The sequence below is a fragment of the Monodelphis domestica genome, chromosome 6 (assembly GCF_027887165.1).
Source record: "Monodelphis domestica isolate mMonDom1 chromosome 6, mMonDom1.pri, whole genome shotgun sequence".
NCBI lineage: Eukaryota > Metazoa > Chordata > Mammalia > Didelphimorphia > Didelphidae > Monodelphis > Monodelphis domestica.
This window is the reverse complement of record NC_077232.1, coordinates 150,354,756-150,375,652: the sequence shown is the minus strand read 5'-3', so window position 1 is coordinate 150,375,652 and position 20,897 is coordinate 150,354,756.

Below are 20,897 nucleotides of genomic sequence, written 5' to 3'. Positions count from 1 at the left end.
TGTTGATAGTATTTGTATTAGAGTGTTCATTTAGAGTCTATCCTCTGTCATGTCCCCTCAACCTCTGTATTCAGGCAGTTGCTTTTTCTCGGTGTTTCCACTCCCATAGTTTATTCTTTGCTTATGAATGGTGTTTTTTTCTCCTGGGTCCCTGCAAGTTGTTCAGGGACATTACACCACCACCAATGGAGAAGTCCATTACGTTCGATTATACCACAGTGTGTTTGTCTCTGTGTACAATGTTCTCCTGGTTCTGCTCCTCTCGCTCTGCATCACTTCCTGGAGGTCGTTCCAGTCTCCATGGAACTTCTCCACTTTATTATTCCTTTGAGCACAATAGTACTCCATCACCAACATATACCACAGTTTGTTCAGCCATTCCCCAATTGATGGGCATCCCCTCATTTTCCAGTTTTGGGCCACCACAAAGAGCGCAGCTATGAATATTTTTGTACAAGTCTTTGTGTCCATTGTCTCTTTGGGGTACAGACCCAGCAGTGCTATGGCTGGGTCAAAGGGTAGATATTCTTTTAGCACCCTTTGGGCATAGTTCCAAATTGCCCTCCAGAATGGTTGGATCAGTTCACAGCTCCACCAGCAATGAATTAATGTCCCTATTTTGCCACATCCCCTCCAGCATTCATTACTTTCCTTTGCTGTTATGTTAGCCAATCTGCTAGGTGTGAGGTGATACATCAGAGTTGTTTTGATTTGCATCTCTCTGATTATAAGAGATGTAGAACACTTCTTCATGTGCTTGTTAATAGTTTTGATTTCTTTATCTGAGAACTGCCTATCCATTTCCCTTGCCCATTTATCAATTGGAGAATGGCTTGATTTTTTGAACAATTGATTTAGCTCTTTATAAATATGAGTAATTAAACCTTTGTCAGAGGTTTCTATGAAGATTTTTTCCCAATTTGTTGTTTCCCTTCTGATTTTAGTTACATTGGTTTTGTTTGTACAAAAGCTTTTTAGTTTGATGTAGTCAAAATTATTTATTTTACATTTTGTGATTCTTTCTATATCTTGCTTGGTTTTAAAGCCTTTCCCCTCCCAAAGGTCTGACATGTATACTATTCTGTGTTTACCCAATTTACTTATGGTTTCCTTCTTTATGTTTAAGTCACTCACCCATTTTGAATTTATCTTGGTGTAGGGTGTGAGGTGTTGATCTATTCCTAGTCTCTCCCACACTGTCTTCCAATTTTCCCAGCAGTTTTTATCGAATAGTGGATTTTTGTCCCAAAAGCTGGGATCTTTGGGTTTATCGTATACTGTCTTGCTGAGGTCGCTTTCCCCCAGTCTATTCCACTGATCTTCCTTTCTGTTTCTTAGCCAGTACCAAATTGTTTTGATGACTGCTGCTTTGTAATATAGTTTTAGGTCAGGGACTGCAAGGCCCCCATCGTATGTGTTTTTTTTCATTATTTCCCTGGATATCCTTGATCTTTTGTTCTTCCAAATGAACTTTGTTATGGTTTTTTCTAAATCAGTGAAGAAGTATTTTGGTAGTTCAATGGGTATGGCACTAAATAGATAAATAAGTTTGGGTAGGATGGTCATTTTTATTATATTGGCTCGTCCTATCCATGAGCAGTTAATGTTTTTCCATTTGTTCAAGTCTAGTTTTAGTTGTGTGGTGAGTGTTTTGTAGTTGTGTTCATATAGCTCCTATGTTTGTCTTGGGAGGTAGATTCCTAGGTATTTTATTTTGTCTAAGGTGATTTTGAATGGGATTTCTCTTTCTAGTTCTTGCTGCTGAGCTGTGTTGGAGTTATATAGAAAAGCTGATGATTTATGTGGGTTTATTTTGTATCCTGCAACTTTGCTAAAGTTGTTGATTATTTCAATTAGCTTTTTGGTTGAATCTCTAGGATTCTTTAAGTAGACCATCATGTCATCCGCAAAGAGTGATAACTTGGTCTCCTCCTTGCCTATTTTGATGCCTTCAATTCCTTTATCTTCTCTAATTGCTACTGCTAGTGTTTCTAGTACAATGTCAAATAGTAGAGGTGATAATGGGCATCCTTGTTTCACTCCTGATCTTATTGGGAATGCATCTAGTTTATCCCCATTGCAGATGATATTAGCTGTTGGTTTTAGATATATACTGTTTATTATTTTTAGGAATGACCCTTCTATTCCTATGCTTTCTAGTGTTTTTAATAGGAATGGGTGTTGTATTTTATCAAAGGCTTTTTCTGCATCTATTGAGATAATCATGTGATTTTTGTCAGTTTGCTTGTTAATATGGTCAATTATGTGGATGGTTTTCCTAATGTTGAACCAGCCCTGCATCCCTGGTATGAATCCTACTTGATCATGGTGAATGATCCTTCTGATCACTTGCTGGAGTCTTTTTGCTAGTATCCTATTTAAGATTTTTGCATCTATATTCATTAGGGAGATTGGCCTATAGTTTTCTTTCTCTGTTTTTGATCTGCCTGGTTTTGGAATCAGTACCATGTTTGTGTCGTAAAAGGAGTTTGGTAGAACTCCCTCTTTGCTTATTATGTCAAATAGTTTGTATAGTATTGGGATTAACTGTTCTCTGAATGTTTGATAGAATTCACAGGTGAATCCATCAGGCCCTGGGGACTTTTTCTTAGGAAGTTCTTTGATGGCTTGTTGGATTTCAATTTCTGATATGGGATTATTTAGGAATTCTATTTCCTCTTCTGTTAGTCTAGGCAGTTTGTATTTTTGTATATATTCATCCATTTCTCCTAAATTGGTGTATTTATTGCCATATAATTGGGCAAAGTAATTTCTAATGATTGCCTTAATTTCCTCCTCATTGGAGGTGCTGTCCCCCTTTTCATCTTTAATGCTGTGAATTTGCTTTTCTTCCTTCCTTTTTTTAACTAGATTGACCAGTACCTTGTCTATTTTGTTTGTTTTTTCAAAGTACCAGCTTCTTGTCTCATTTATTAAATCAATAGTTCTATCACTTTCGATTTTATTAATTTCTCCCTTAATTTTTAGGATTTCTAATTTGGTTTTCTGCTGGGGGTTTTTAATTTGATCGCTTTCCAGTTTTTTCATTTGCATTTCCAATTGATTGATCTCTGCTCTCCCTTGTTTGTTAATATAAGCATTCAGGGATATGAATTTACCTCTGATTACCGCTTTGGCTGCATCCCAAAAGGTTTGAAAGGATGTTTCTCCATTGTCATTTTCCTCGATGAAATTATTAATTGTTTCTATGATTTCTTCTTTAACTAAACGGTTTTGGAGTATCATATTGTTTAATTTCCAATTGGTTTTAGATTTGGTTTTCCATGTACCATTACTAATCATTATTTTTATTGCCTTGTGATCTGAGAAGGCTGCATTCATTATTTCTGCTTTTCTGCATTTGTGTGCTATGTTTCTGTGGCCTAATGTATGGTCAATTTTTGTGAATGTGCCATGTGGTGCTGAGAAGAAGGTGTATTCCTTTTTATCCCTATTTATTTTTCTCCATATGTCTATTAATTCTAATTTTTCTAAGATTTCATTCACTTCTTTTACCTCTTTCTTATTTATTTTTTGATTTGATTTATCTAAATTTGATAATGGTTGGTTTAAGTCTCCCACTAGTATGGTTTTATTGTCTATTTCTTCCTTCAATTCTCCTAGTTTCTCCATTAGAAATTTGGGTGCTATATTATTTGGTGCATACATATTGATTAATGATATTTCCTCATTGTCTATAGTCCCTTTTAACAAAATATAATTACCTTCCCTATCCCTTTTGATCAGGTCTATTTTTGCATTGGCTTTATCAGATATCATGATTACCACTCCTGCCTTCTTTCTATCAGTTGAAGCCCAGAAGGTCTTACTCCATCCTTTAATTCTGACCTTGTGGGTGTCAACCCGCCTCATGTGTGTTTCTTGAAGACAACATATGGTAGGGTTTTGGATTCTAATCCATTCTGCTATTCGTCTATGTTTTATGGGTGAGTTCATCCCATTCACGTTCAAAGTTATGATTGTCATTTTTGGACTCCCTGGCATTTTGATTGCCTTCCCTAATTCTAACCTTTTCTTCTTCGGCTCTACCTTTTAGTCCAGTGATTTACTTTGAAACAGTCCCCCTTGTCCCCTCCCTTGATGTTTCCCTTTTTAGTCCCTCCTTTTTTGTTCCCTCCCCCTCCCCCCTCTCTTTCCCTCCCTTTTTGTTCTCCCTCTCCCCCTCCCCCCCTTGGTTTTCCCTTCTCCTTACCCTTGTTGGGTAAGATAGAATTCAAGATCCCAATGGATCTGGATGTTTTTCCCTCTCAGAGCTTATTTCCCTGAGATTGAGGTTTAAGTAACCCCCCCCCTCTCTTCCTCTCCTTCTTATAGGAGTTTTCTTCCCCTCCCCTTCCCATGTGAATCTTTGTGTGAGAATGATTATTCTATTTGGTCTTTCTTTACCCCCTATTTATACATTACATTTTCCCCACATGTTAGTATACATAGGTTGATATAAATGTAGTCCTTATAGAAGAGAGTTTGAGTAAAAGAAGAAGATAACATTTTCCCCTTTCCTTAATATTTACCTTTTCAGGTATTCCTTGCTCTTTGATTTTCGGTATCAAACTTTCCACAGAGCTCTGGTCTTTTCTTTGCAAAAAGTTGGAAGTCTTCTATTTTGTTGAATGCCCATACTTTCCCTTGGAAGTATATAGTCAGTTTTGCTGGGTAGCTGATTCTTGGTTGGAGACCCAGCTCTCTTGCCTTTCTGAAGATCATGTTCCATGCCTTACAATCATTCAGAGTAGAACTTGCAAGGTCTTGGGTGACCCTGATTGGCATTCCTTTATATCTAAATTGTCTTTTTCTGGCTTCCTGTAGGATTTTTTCTTTTGTTTGATAGCTTTGGAATTTGGCAATTACATTCCTGGGAGTTGTCTTTTGGGGGTTTAGTGTAGAAGGTGTTCTGTGAGCTCTGTCAGTGGCTGTATTGCCCCCTTGTTCTAGAATCTCTGGGCAATTTTCTTTGATTATATCTTGTATCACCATGTCCAGTTTGGTGTTTATTTCTGGCTTTTCTGGGAGTCCAATTATTCTTAAATTATCCCTTCTCCCCCTATTTTCCAGATCTATCACCTTGTCGGTGAGATATTTTATGTTCTCTTCTAATTTCTTGGTATTTTGGCTTTGCTTTATTGATTCTTGCTCTTTTACATGATCGTTGTCTTCCAGCTGCCTGATTCTGGCCTTTAAAGCCTGGTTTTCTTTTACAGTTTGGTCAAACTGGTTTTGTAGATGCGTGAATTTCTTTTGCATTATTTCCAACTTTTCCTCCCAGAAGGCTTCCATCTTTTTGGTCATTTCTGATTCAAATTCTTCATAGGTTTGTGGAGAGTTTCCCTTTCCTTTGGAAGGTTTTGGAGCATTTTCTTTTATATTATCTTCTGTCTGCTCTGTATTTTGTATTTTGGCTCCATAGAATGTGTCCAAAGTCGCCCCTTTTTTCTTATTTTTCTTGATATTTTGGGGCTTCTGTGCTTCTGTGGAGTTTGCTTCCATCTCTGAATGTGGAGGATTGGCTTTTCTTATCTCTGGTGATCCGAGGCTTTAGTCCTGGGCAGATGGTTCTATGAGCTTTCCCTGGGTTAAACTGAATATGCCTCACTGGAACTGGGATGGAAGGGTCGGACCACGAGGCCACACTCTCCCCCCGGCTCGCTTTCCGGAAGTTGCCTTCAGAATCGCTGGCTGTGAGGCTGTTTCGTCAGCCTGCGGGGGGATGGGCTGCAGCTAACCCAAGCTCTAGGGCAAGGACTTTCACTGCGACTTGGATAGCAGGATCCAGCCCGTGAGGCTGTCTTGCCCGCCCTGAGGGTTGCTGTTGTTTCGACCAGCTCTCTGCAGCGGAAGCCCCAGGCAGTAACTTTCACCGGGACTGTAGAAGGCCCTGAGGGTTCTGCTCTCTGAGCCTGGCCGGGCTGCGGCTTCCAGGAGCCTTGGACTCTGCGCTCCTACCCCTGAGGTCCGAGGGATCTCGGGTTCTGGCTTTTAAGGGGAGCTGTACCTTTTGATCCGGGTCCAGGTCCAGGAGGAGGGTTCCCAGGGTCTGTGCTGTTGATCGTTTTGAATTTCGGCGCCTTAGGAGCTTATCGTTTGAGATCAGTCGGGAAGGGTTTTCAGGAGGTCTGAGCTTTAGCTTTCTCTAAGCCGCCATCTTAACCGGAAGTCCCCCATAGATTTAATTTTTACTCTCAGTAAACTTACTTTAAAAATAGTAGATTTAATGGCCAAATGTTTTTAAATTTGAAATTGGATATTGAGATGATAGCCTAGGATTCTTCTTTCTCTGACTGAGTCATAGGATAGTTATACATGAAGATAACACCTCGTATGTTCAGAGTACTCTAAAAAGAATTCCAGTGTCTTGCACATGTAAAGAATTCAATAAAAGTCTACTTAAATTCTGCCAATAAACATCTTCACAATAGAAAAAAATTTTAATTAAGTTCTCATCACCTATTTATCATTTTTGAGCATTCTTCTATCACAATGAAAAATGAATGTAGATATCACAAAGCTATTATTTAAATATTAGATTATCATTTAGGGGCTATTTGTGTGATATCGAACTGATTAAAGTAAAAAAAATGTTATTTGGAAAAATCTTTAATTTTTACTATTGCTGACTGACTCAGGATTTTTTTAAACTTTTCAACCAGTTGTTGTTGATACAAACCGGTGAAATTGCTGTAGGAAATATAATAGGACTTTTGCTGTCAACCCATTAACTGCTTGGTGGGATTCCTTTACTAACACGGCATCATTTATGGACTTTTCTTCAAACATACGAACTAAAGGCTGGAAAATAGTACAACTTTCTAAGTCTGAAGATATGTAATGTAGCTTTCAATCCTCTTTGGGTAACAATCTGTTACCTTCAAATGGATGTCTAATAACAGGTTTTGAAGCATGGAACTGGACTCAGAAATGTTTCTGTAGATTCTAAAATTCCTAAGACATGGCAAGCCATGGGATATCTTCTATCATCCTGTGCTCTTTTCTATTAAGATTGCATTTTTCAAACACTGACATATCTGGAATCATATCTTGCCATTTCATCTTGTCTTATCTTGCCCAAGTCAGCACTTAAGAAGCTCAAGAAACATCCTAATATGATGTCAGTACAACAATGTTTCACTGCTAAAGAGCAAAGTTGTGAGCACCATAACAAAAATAATGAAAAAACCCTTTATTCTCAATTCAGCATTGAATTCACTTTCATGATTCCACCACCATCCAGAAGGAGAAATAGGTTTAAAACAATGGAAAAAAAATTTCTTTTCTTTTCAAAGTGTAGTATTGTGAGAAATTATATTATGAAAATGACAAAAGTCAGCTGAGCTGTTTACCAAGATGTCACATCCTGAATTCATGATAGAAACAGGGATCTCAACAGGGCTCTTCATTTGGGCTCTGACATTAAATGCAAGGGGAATGCACAAAACTAAGAATCATGCATTACTCAGTGTAAAAGTCATTAAGAAGACAGTGTAGGAGAGATTAGGCTTGGATCAACACCTCACACCTCACACTCTACACCAAGATAAACTCAGAATGGGTGAATGACTTGAACATAAAGAAGGAAACTATAAGTAAATTAGGTGAATACATGTCAGACATTTGGGAAGGGAAAGATTTTAAAACCAAGCAAGACTTAGAAAGAGTCACAAAATTTAAATATATAATTTTGACTACATCAAATTAAAAAGTTTTTGTATAAACAAAACCAATGTAACTAAAATCAGAAGGGAAGCAACAAATTGGGAAACAATCTTCATAACAAAAACCTCTGACAAAGGTCTAATTACTCAAATTTATAAAGAGCTAAATCAATTGTACAAAAAAACAAGCCATTCTCCAATTGATAAATGGGCAAGGGACATGAATAGGTAGTTTTCAGTTAAGGAAATCAAAACTATTAATAAGCACATGAAAAAAGTGTTCTAAATCTCTTATAATCGGAGAGATGCAAATCAAAACAACTCTGAGGTATCATCTCACACCTAGCAGATTGGCTAACATGACAGGAAAGGAAAGTAATGAATGGTGGAGGGGATGTGGTAAACATCAATTCATTGCTGGTGGACTTGGGAATTGATCTAACCATTCTGGAGGGTAATTTGGAATTATGCCTAAAGGGCAATAAAAGACTGTCTGCTCTTTGATCCAGCCATAGCACTGCTGGGTTCACACCCCAAAGAGATAATATGGAAAAAGACTTGTACATGAATATTCATAGCTGTGCTCTTTGTTGTGGCAAAATTTTGGAAAATGAGGGGATGCCCTTCAATTGGGGAATGGCTGAACAAATTGTGGTATATGTTGGTGATGGAATACTATTATGCTCAAAGGAATAATAATCTGGAGGAATTCCATGGAGACTGGAACAATCTCCAGGAAGTGATGCAGAGCAAAAGGAGCAAAACCGGGAGAACATTGTACACAGAGACTGATACACTGTGGTACAATCGTACGTAATGGACTTCTCCATTAGTGTCAATGCAATGTCCCTAAACAATCTGCAGGGATATAGGAGAAAAAACACTATCCACAAACAGAGAACAAAAGGTGGGAGTGAAAACAGGGAGGAAAGGCAACTGCTTGACTACAGGGGTTGAGGGGATATGATTGAGGAGAGACTCTAAATAAACACCCTAATACAAAATAACAACAACATGGAAATGGGTTCTGATCAAGGACACATGTGATACCCAGTGGAATCACGCATCAGCTATGGGAGGGGTGGCACATGGAGGGGGGGGAAGAAAATGATCCTTTTTTTCCAATGAATAATGTTTGAAAATGACTAAATAAAATAATGTTTTTTTTTTTTTTTTTTATAAACCCTTACCTTCCGTCTTGGAGTCAATACTGTGTATTGGCTCCAAGGCAGAAGAGTGGTAAGGGCTAGGCAATGGGGGTCAAGTGACTTGCCCAGGGTCACACAGCTAGGAAGTGCCTGAGGCCGGATTTGAACCTAGGACCTCCTGTCTCTAGGCCTGGTTCTCAATCCACTGAGCTACCCAGCTGCCCCCAATAAAATAATGTTTTAAAGAAAAAAATTAAAGTAATTACTGATGAAATTTACCACAAATGCCAGATTGAGAACAATCATAGAACCTTAGAATTGAGAGATTTTAGATATTAGCTAGTACAACTTATACCCAAGCAAGAATCTCTTCCACCATTCCCACCAAGGGAGGGACAGAAGGCAGGGGACATGGATGACTAGACTTTGCTAAAAAATCTAGTGTGGAATATACATTAGCTCCTAAAGCAATTCATCCCACTTTGGGATAGCTGAAATTGTTAGAAAGTTTTCCCTTACATTGACATAAATCTTTACTTTCACTACAAAAATGTCAGATAGTGCCTATATGAATTAAATTTACCACTAATACTTACCCAGGGTATAGTATAATAGATTTAGAGCCCAAAGGGATTTTAGAGGTCACATAAGTCTAACCCCCTAATTTTATAGAAATAGAAATTGAAGGCAAAAGGTATTAAGTGATTAGTTCAAGGTCACACGGGGAATAAGCAGCAAACTTTGTCTGAAATAGTGTCCTCTGACACAGAATCTAGTATTCCTGCATAAACAATGATAGTATCGTGGAGCACTGATTAAGTGTATTATTTCATTATCTCTGGTAAAATATTGTCCAAATGCTACTATGTGGCATATATGAAATCATGCGTTGACAAAAGCTGTGCCAGTGTGGATCATAAACTCTGGAAAGTATGACCCAAGGAGAAAAGGCTTTCTTAGAGTATGAACCTGTCAATGGAGTACATCTCTTTTGCTTTTGTCTTAATCATGCTGGTTACTCTTGGAGAGGCTTTTCACTGGGTTGGTTCAATGGTGATTTTTTTTTTACCACAACCACTCTGAAAGACTACCTCCTAAGTTTGTAGAGGGCTTGCAATATGTACTTGGGGTGACTATTATGTTAAATAAAAAATATTTTTATATGCTGAAAAAAGTGGTCTTTAAGACAGACTCAGTTACATTTGAGAAGGATTCTGAAGCTCTGTCATTATTATCATCATCATTACTAATTCTAATAATTTGTGTTTTATATTGCTTTAAGATTACAAAACATTTCCCCATAAATCCATTAACAAGAAATAATATTGTATGCAACACTGATCCTTTTTGTAAATCCTAGGCTACACATCTCATATTTCTAATATTAATTGTGCTTCTTTTTCAAAGATTTTCCCAGTGTGCAAACTAGCATCCTTTGCCTATTAAAACTTCTTCCATAAAATGATTGTGTGTAAACTACTTTGTTTGTTTATTCCTTAGCTATTAAATGATTAGTACATCCTATCTACCGTATTGGACAGTTGGGAATAATCTATTAATACTGCTTTGGAAAATTCTGTTTGCTTTAAAATTCACACACTTCCAGCAAGTGCAATCAAAATAAATTATCTTTGTCAGTTGACAAAGTGCAGTTTTAGATTAATTTGAAGGATATGATCTCTGTTTTTCTCCTAGCTTGATGATAGTAAAGGAACTCTGTGTTTAGTTCTGTCCAAATCAAGATTTCAACTTTCTGCCTATTGGCCTTACCCTCTGAATGGTGAGTGCTAAATGCTGGAGTACTTGTTTTTAATAACCCTTCAGTTGAACATCCCACTTCATGGTCATTAAGGGAAAATGACTGAATTAATTCAGGAGCTCACAAGTATTCCTATGTACTGGATTAAAACCACAACACTTTGGTTTCCAAGTCTATTAACAGCTGAAGGCAAAGAAATGCATAAAAATAGCCACCATTAAATTTTGACTGTTGAAACAAAGTCCACACAATTGTTGGGTGAAAAAAAGTTGTCAATATTCAGCAATTAAATCCAAGGCAACCTCCCTCCCCAACCTCTTGGGGAAAGTATATATCTACTTAGATTCTTCCTTTTTCCCTACTGACTTGATCAAATTACCTAGGTTGAAAATGAAAAATAAATTGCTTTGGCAAAGACAATTAAGGGGAAACTATTAAAATCAGAGTTCTAAGGATATGGTTATCTTATTGACACTAAATATCAAAGGTGAATTCTTTGGATAGAAGAGCAGAGGTTAGATGTATTTCACTATCAGGCTTCTCACTTCCATACTTCTGATTTTGTTGCCTTGGGTACTTATTCCACTGACACTTAGAAATTCCTTTCTGACTTAGCATGACTGAAAAATCTTTTAGCATATCTCCAACTTGGTGATGACAGTATGGCATGAAAGGTAGATATGGAATGAGCCAAAACTGGGTTTAAATTCTCCCTCATACACTTACTAGCTATGTGACACTGTGCAAGTTTTCATTGAACTTCTCAAGGCCATGATTCCATCATCTGTTAATGAGAAGGTTGGCAGCTTTGGTCCTCTATAAAGTTCCTTTCAGTTTTTAAGTACTCTAAGATATTGTTAATTTATTAATCAGCCTTCAGGTGAAACACTCAGTGAATGCTTTTCCAAAATTTGAGCTCATATTTTACTAAGTGGATCTTCTATGTTATTTTAAAGGCAATGCTAGTGCTTTTTAATTACTAAATGTTACTGTGTAAAGAGATTTTTTTTGTTCCTTTCCTCCACAGGAAGCACTATTAAAGCATAAAGGGAAAAACTTTGCCAAATACTCTCTATCTCTCCAAGGCAAAATCTCACCCAGATTCATATTTGCACATCCATATTTCATTTGCCATATATGCCAACTGGAAAGAAGCCAGGAAAGAGAAATTATTGATAATAGTTGCAAGCCATACCTTCTCTTTAGGTGCTGTTTAGATACAAGGAAACAACAAAAGCATAGATTGATTCTCTGCTGCTTATGTTAATGTAGATCTTAACATTTAAGATCAAGAAAACACAAGTTCTCTACCAGCCAATGCCACATCATTCATATATGGTTATAACAAATGGAGAAATTTTGAATGCTATGGATAAGTTCACTTACCTTGGCTGTATATTTCCAGAGATTTCCACATAAATGTTAAAATTGATGTATGCATTTCCAGAGCTAGCTTAGTATGTAGGAGAGTCCCAAAGAAAGTGAGGGGAGGAAGTACAGTCATCCTTCACTATATCTCAGTTCACTTATTGTGGTTTCATTGTATCACAGATTTAAAAAAAATATATATAACTCTTTGTTGTGGAGTTTTTGCTATATTGTGTGATTTTGTGGATGAATACTGTACTGTACACAATGGAAATGCAGTACACCACTACCACTAAAATTATGTAGGTTGAAGAGTATAGAAAGTGTTTAAGGGCATATGAAGTATTTATAAGAGTGTGGAGAAAGTTAATAAGAGTATGGAGAAGGTTTATAGGAGAGAAGGAAGAGTTATGATGCCTTAAAATATATATAAATAATAAAATAAATATCATGCCACTACTTCACGCATTTTCACCTAATTGTAGTGGTCTCTGGAATGTAACTCCCACAATAGGTGAGGGATCACTGTATTTAGTAGTCACCAAATTGAAAGTGTAGAAAGCCACTGGGTTCATCTCATTGTTGTATGCCTGTGAAACCAGATAAGTCTAAAAGCATCATGCCAGAAAGCTGAATCATTCCCACTTGAAATATCTTAGGAAGATTTTGAAGATCCTCTGGCAAGAGAAGATAGTTGAGAATGAGGTCCTTTCTCCAGCCAAACTGCCAAGCATTCCCAGTCTACTGCAGGGAGAGTAACCCAGATGGATCAGCCATGTTGTTCAAATTTTACACTCATGTTTGCCTGAAAAAATTATTTTACAGAGAACTCATTCAAGACAAATATTCACATGAAGGTCAGAAGAAGTGATACAAAGATACTTAACATCTCTCTTCAGAATTGTAATATTCATTATGAGGCAGGGGAGACACTGGTACAGGACCACTCAACATCACACTGTACCTTAAGAGCAAAGCAGAATTGCAGTTGCTCAAATAATATATAATCTGCAAATTTAGAGACATGTTATTTGTCAGCTGTGATAGATTTTCTGGCCCTCATATTGGTCTGATTAGCCATAGTCAGACACAATGTACATCAGTCACAAAATAATTATGTCATTTTGGTCCTCTTTAAGTATAAAGGATAAAACTAGTAAAATATCATGAATAACATCTAAATTAATTATAGTTGTGCAACTGCAGAACATAAGCAGCACTGTTCAGATTAAAGGATTAGGCTGTCCTAGTTTTTAAACTGAGTCTCAATGATGGGTAGCTAAGAAGAGAGCCATGATCCCAACTAGCTCCAAAATGCTTTCTTCCATACTACTATGATATATTATCCTTGATGGATCTCCCATGTTTGAAGCTACCATATGCTCTAATGAGCAAGAATATTCTCTAGCTCTACAATATTTTTAGGACAGATGTCAACTCCAAGTTTTTTTATAATTATGAAAATATTTTAATAATTATGTAGTTTTATTCTAAAAGGATATTTATAAACTTGTTGTATCAATGCTATCATAGTTGACTAAAAATTACTCTCTTAGACCTATCCCTACAATACAGGAAATTATCACTTAACCTCTGAATTTTGAGAAGAGTCCATGGACAGGTGGTTGGGCAAGGTATTAAAGCATTAGTGGAAAAGAAGGGTTTGGTAGCTGGTAACTTAAAAAAAAATGATGTTCATCTATATCCACTGTGTTATCCTCCATCAACTAGTTTTACCCATTTTCCCTTTTTTCTCTTTTTCCCCCAAAAGAAAATAAATGAGAATCACATTCCTCCTTTTGTGTGCTTCCCTTCATTCTCCATCCAGATTGTTCACATGATCAACATTGTTGATGTTGATTTAAAGCCTGAATGCATCTGTATAAATATGCCTGGAGATGGAGATAGGGATGAAGAAAGAGTAGAATGATTTACACTATTATACTTCTTGCCATGGATAGATAATTCCAGAGATGTACAGATGCTGCAAAACAAGACAAAAAAATATACCCAAAATGCTATGAAATTTATACTCTCTTGCTTAAAAATTTGCAGAAATTAATCATCAGAAATTTAATGGTGAAAAAGATCTTAAAGATCATCTGATCCAACTATCTTTTCACAAACACCTACTCAATATCTCAATATCTTTTGAAATTCAAGAACATGAGATCCAGCTTGAAATGATATGCAGAAACAAACAAGCAATAACTGATAAAACCAGCTATTTTGACTTCAAATCCAAAGATTTCCATTAATCAACCACAGAACCAAGAAGAATAAAAATATTTCTCTCCTTGAATGTCCCATAGTCATAGAATCATAGCACTTTCGAATTGGAAACTATGGTCCTGCCATACCTAAGAGAGAATCCCTTCTCAAACAGACCTACAAAACAGACACCCATTTTTTTGCTTGAAGACCTCTGGTGAAGGGAAACCCATTATCTTTAAGATGGTTGATTCCACTTTGACATAGTTCTAAAAATTACTCTTTTATTCTAACTCAGTTCTGCCTATTTCAATCTCCACGAATTCACACACGTCTCAAGTTCCTCCTATTTTTGTGGTATTTTTATTACATTTGTATGCAACCCTATATTCAGAAATTTCCCAATTAATGGCCACCCATTTTATTTTTTTTGTGATAAATATGATCATTCAGGGTATCTGAAAAGTCCTAGAGCAGTTTTAAGCTTTAGTAGTTTAAACATTATATACATACAAATTTTTCTGTTTTTATGTTTCCTTTTTTGATCTTAGAATATATGCTTAAAAATGATATTGATGTTTTAAAGGAAACAGAAAGGTAAGAGGGTAAGAGAGTGAGAGATGGAGACAGAGAGACAGAGAGCTTAGACCCTTTTCTTTTACAGGACAAAATAGGTGTTTTTTTCCAATGCTTAGATTAATTTATACCTCCATCTATAATGTATTATTATGCATATCTTATATAGAGCAGAGAAACTGATTTTATTCACATAGGATACTCATGGAAAGTCCTTACATCAATGCAAGTTGGCACCTACTCTGAAACTAAGAGTATAACAAAGTTGCATAGACTTTTCAAAGAAATAAATCCAAACTATCACCAGGCATATGAAAAAAATTCAAATCACTGATAATTACAGATACAAATTAAGACAACTCTGAAGTTCAACTGCACATCAACAGATTGGTAAAGATGACACTAAAGAAAAAGGACAATTCTTTGATAGCAGGATAAACTAACTACAATTAGATTTGTATTCAGATCAACTTAAATTCAGGTTTCAGAGCTTTTAGTGTTATTTTCCAAACAAACTGATTTCTAATCAGGTTTCTCTGTCTCCTACTTAATTTGATTTCTTGAATCCAACTATGGTTATAATCAGCATTCCTTTTAAATTTAACCTCCTTAGTTGCAACTTTAAATTCCTCCAATCATATCATCCAGTTTGTAAGGACTGCTTCTCAACTTTGGTGCTACCTAAGAGCTTAATAAAAGTGTCAGCTCTATTCTTACTCAAGACATAATATTTTTTTGAAGTGAGAAAGTCAATCACAGCTCCCAAAGGCAATCCATAGGAGTTAATTTTCCAAGTTGACATTAAATCATTAATGACTATTCTTTTGCTTTAATCATGCATCCTGTTCCTACACAATTATATTATCATCTAATGTATCTCCATCTTTACCAGAACATTGAGGGAGATTTTGCTAACACTTTCTTGAAACTAGAAAAAAACCGAATCTGTAATATCTTCCTCATCTGCCAAAATACACACATATATATATTTCCAATGAACTAAGTTGTTTAGGATATAATACAAATGAAAATTAAACTAACCAGCTTGTCAAATAGATTCTTTACTGATTTCAGTACATTTTATTCTCTCAATAATGATAAATAATACTATTTTTATGTAACACTTAGAGGTTTATAAAGTACTTTATATTCATTTTCTCAGTTGATCCTTAAAATAGAACTGAGTGAAAAGTGCTATTATGATCGCCATTTTATACATGAGAAAACTAAAACTGAGCCTAAGTGATGGGCTCAGGTACAGAGCTAGTAAAATTTTGAGACAGGATTTGAATGAAATATCCTCCTAACATCTAGTACACTGTGAACTCAGCAACTTAACCACTTACTGGAATCTTGATCTAAAACCTCAAACCAAGTTTCAAATTTCTAAAAGTATGGTTGTCATGGAAATTGGAGAACTACCAATCATCAAGCCAAGGTGGTCTCCTGACAAAGATCCTTTATACCATGAGTTACTTTATATTAGTTACTCTTGGTGGAAAAAATGTACCATTGAAGAAAAAAATATATTGTCTGGGTACTTTCATAATCATTTTCCAAAGTGAAAACCATAATGATAATTTCCCAAATTATATTCACAGAAGTTAAATATGGATCTGAAGATGAAAAATGAACTGAGAAAAATAAACTTGAAAAGAACTAAAAAATAACTACTCTAATTTTATAAAACTTCTTATATTTGATAGATGCTCAGAAAAAATAGCCCTATCATTATGCTCACTTTCAGATTAGAAGAATCTTAAGTAAATTCCTTGCATAAAACACTTGTGAAGTTGATATAGATCAATAAATGATTCATTACTCTGAAATTTTCAAGTTATTCTTAAATGTATACAAGTGCCATATGAATTTTAATTTTATTCAACTAAGCTTGTGTATTTATTGTTCACTGAAAATACTAGTTTTAAACTATTTATAAAGATAAGATAATCATTCATGAGAGATATTCTAAATAGCAAACAATTAAATTACTAAATATAATAAAACCAAATTCCAAATTAATTAAATTAATAAAGAAATCTCTATATGGGCAAAAGAAAGTTCTATTTTGGCTAAAATAATTAACTAAAATTTTGAAATATACAATTTAGTTTAGGGGGCAGCTGGGTAGCTCAGTGGATTGAGAGTCAGACCTAGAGATGGGAGGTCCTAGGTTCAAATCTGACCTTAGACACGTCCCAGCTGTGTGACCCTGGGCAAGTCACTTGACACCCATTGCCTAACCCTTTGCTGCTCTTCTGCCTTGGAGCCATTACACGGTATTGATTCCAACAAAGAAGGTAAGGGTTTAAAAATATACAATTTAGTTTATTTTATTGTAGAAATGTTTTAATTTCTTAAGGGTAACAACTAGTGGACTTAGAAGAAACATACATGTTCCCATGTTCTTTATAGTCAAAATATCTAATATAAATCATTGGGATGGTGCCCAGTAGGGGGAGCTTCTTTAGTAGTCAAAAGAGAAAACATTTTGAATTTTTTTAACATAACTCTTCAAGGGAATTTAAAACTTCAGATTAAAACAAATCAAATGTTATTTTTACTTTATTTCCTAGCAAAAATAATTTTATCCAAAAAGTATCTCAAGTTTAAAAAATTATTTAATTAATGCTCTTGGACTAAATCTTAATGAAAGTATAGTATTAATATCATTATGCAAAGTATGTGCTTCTGAAATACCCAGGATTAATAGGCTATAAATATTACATGTCTTCTCTAGTTTCATTTAAGAATGTAATCCTTCAAAATTAAAGCTAAATATGAAAACTATTTACTGAAAAGCAAATTTATCTGTCATTTCAGATACAAAATAATAAACATACATGCTACTAGCTCAATTAGAATATATTTTTTCCTATTTCTACTTTTGATACATATTTACATGATTATTATTACCTGTGTGAACTGTTATCCTAACTTATCAAGAGTAATATTGATTTTAAAAGTAATGGTTTCATTATTATCAAGTATTCAAATGTTACTTACTTGTAAACTATTATACGCACACACACATAGAGAGACCTAAAAATTAAATCATATTTCAGCAATTTAAAACATGAATTTTAACAAGAAAAATCATTCTGATATTCATATATTATTAACTGATTAATCATTAATGTTACCATAGTTTATTTAAAATAGAAATTAAATTATACCATAATAAATAAATATAGATTGGATTTTCTATGGAAAGCAATAATCTAAGACAAATATGAAGTTTTTATAATTATCTCAAAATACTGAGAGCCTTTCAAATGGAATGTCTAAATTGTTCAAAAATAGATTATGAAGTCTTTGCCAATTAAAAGTTTGTATACTTCTAATTTATGTGGGTTTTTTCCTTTAATATTTATTTATTTTATTTTTTACATGTTGACATAATTTTTCAATTCATATTCTCTCTCTCTCTCTCTCTCTCTCTCTCTCTCTCTCTCTCTCTCTCTCTCTCTCTCTCTCTCTCTCTCTCTCTCTCTCTGTCTCTCTCTCTCTCTCTCTTTCTCTCTCTCTGTTCCCCAATCCCGAACCAAGGCAGGTAGGTAATATATGTTATAAATGTGTTATCATGCAATATGTATTTCCATGTTCATCATGTTGTGAAAGAAGATCCATATTGCTTACTAGTAGAGAAAATTCATGGAGAAAATAAAATAAAGAATGGCATGCTTCAATCTGCATTGACTCCATCATGGTAATAGTCTTCAATATGAGTACCTTTGGGGTTCTTAATCCTTGCATTTTTCATAATAATTCATTTAGAGTTGATCATCAAATATTATTGCTTTTACTCTGTACAACTCATTTCACTTTTCATCATTTCATATATGTCTTACCATGTTTTTCTGTGATTGACTTTTTGTCATTTCTAGTGACACAATAGTGTTCCGTATCACTCATATAACACCACTTAATCAACATTTCCCAACTGATGTAAAATCTTCAGTTTCCAGTTCTTTTCAGCCACAAAATTAGTAGCTATTAACATTTTTGTACAAGTAGGTCCTTTTCTCTATCTTTTACCTCATTGCAATATAGACCTAGAAATGATATTGTTGGGTCAAAGAGTATGTAGTTTCATGGCCCTTTTGGCATTGCTCCAAATTGCTCTCCAGAATGATTGTTATTTCATCACTAGCAATGTATTAGTCTCTCAGTATTACCATATCCTCTTGTAAGATTCAGAACTGGCTTGACTAAATATATGAATTAAAATAATTAAATTGTGGTCGCCATTTATAAAATAGTTAAACCTTAAGTCAAAATAGCTGTTAATAGCTTTTTGACATTTTGTGATCCATGATCTCTCCCTCCTCCCAATGGCAGATAATGTGTACCTGTGTTGTTGTAAAATACATATTTACATGTTAATCATGTTATGAAAGAAGAAACATAAATCTCTTATAATAGAGAAAAATTGATGAAGGAAAGAACTGAAAATAGCATGCTTTAGCCAGCATTTAGACTCCAACAATTTCTTGGCAAGGAATAGCCTTTTTCATCACAGTTCCCTTGGAATTGTCCTGGATCCTTGCATTATGGATAAAAAAGTTAAGTCATTCACAGTGGATCCATTTACATTATTGATGTTATTGTGTACAGCATTGTCCTGGTTCTCCTCACTTCACTTTGCATCATTTCCTTTAGTTTTTTTCCAGGGTTTTTTTGTGTGTGTGTGTGCTTACTTTCATCATTTTTCAGTGCACAAAAGTATTTCGTTTCATTCAATCCCCAATTGATGAATAGAACTTTAGTTTCCAATTCTTTGCCACTAAAAAAAGTTGTTATATTTTTATCCAAGTAGGTACTTGCCCCTTATTTTTACTCCCTTTGGCATACAGACCTAGTAATGATATTTCTGGGTCAAAGGTTATATACAACTTTATGGCCCTTTGGGTATGATTCCAAATTGCTTTCCAGAATAGTTTAGTGCTTTGTTAGAAAAGAGATATCATTGTGTATTTAGGAGTTATTGTGTATATCCTAGAGTGAAAGAGAGAAAAATGTGACAGACAGAAATAGAAATCTTCAAATAGGATTTAAAAGTTAAATATTTTTAAATTTATCTTTTATTCTTTTGCCTTTTCAACATTTTATTTACACTGAAATCAAAGGCTATATCAGAAAAATATTGATGCTTAAATAAGATTATTATCAATATACAGTTTAAAAGTATATATTATGTCACTTGGGAAATGTTAGTCTAACATTAAAGTATTTGAAACATTTCACATTCATACAAAGGAAAAAAATTGGCATCATTCATTCCACAAGCAAATCCCTAATCTCTATCATAAACATCATCGATTCCTTTCTGTCATACTTAAATGTGGTATCCATACCTTAAATAACATTTTACTAAATTTACTTTTGTTTCCTTGTACGTGGGTTCTTATTTTGATAAGACATTATAAGATAAGCCAAGTAACTTAATAAATAGACTTTTGGTAATATCAAAGATTCTATATTACCCAAGGCATTGTGTTTTTATTAATCCCACTTGATCCTATGAAGGCATTTTGGGAGAAATATCATTGAGTTTTTGTGCCAATCATTTGAAGGCTATTTTTAATATCTTGAAATGGGCCTTAGAGGAAATACAGTATAGATAATCTACCATCTTTTCCATTTTATATAGTAATCAAATGGATACAAATAATACTGAAGCAAGAAGATCTGAACATCACTGAGGATAGAAAACAAAATAACAGCAAATAAATATTTTAAAGGCAGATTCACAGCTTCATTATTCTTGCAATGCCTTGCAGAATTTACATTATCTATCTAGTGGACAAATGTATATACATAATGGAAAAGATTTATTTAGAGAGGTATATTTCTCTCCCTCAAGAACAGTGAGAGGGAGCTATAGTGGAGAAGTATAAATCCAGAGATTAATGGCATATTCTCCTTATCATGCCCTCATTCTGATATATGAGGTATCCTCTTTTAAAGTATTTGTAATGTCTTAGATGTAGAACTAATAGGGACTTAACAGTCATTGAATCTAAACCCTTTATTTTAGAAATAAAAGAACTGAGGCTCAGAGAAGTCGTTAAGTGACTGGACAGAAGTGGAATCTGATACTTCACATTCTGTACTCTACCCTCTATAGTACCCTTCCTCTCTACTTAATTATTATGTTTTTTATTT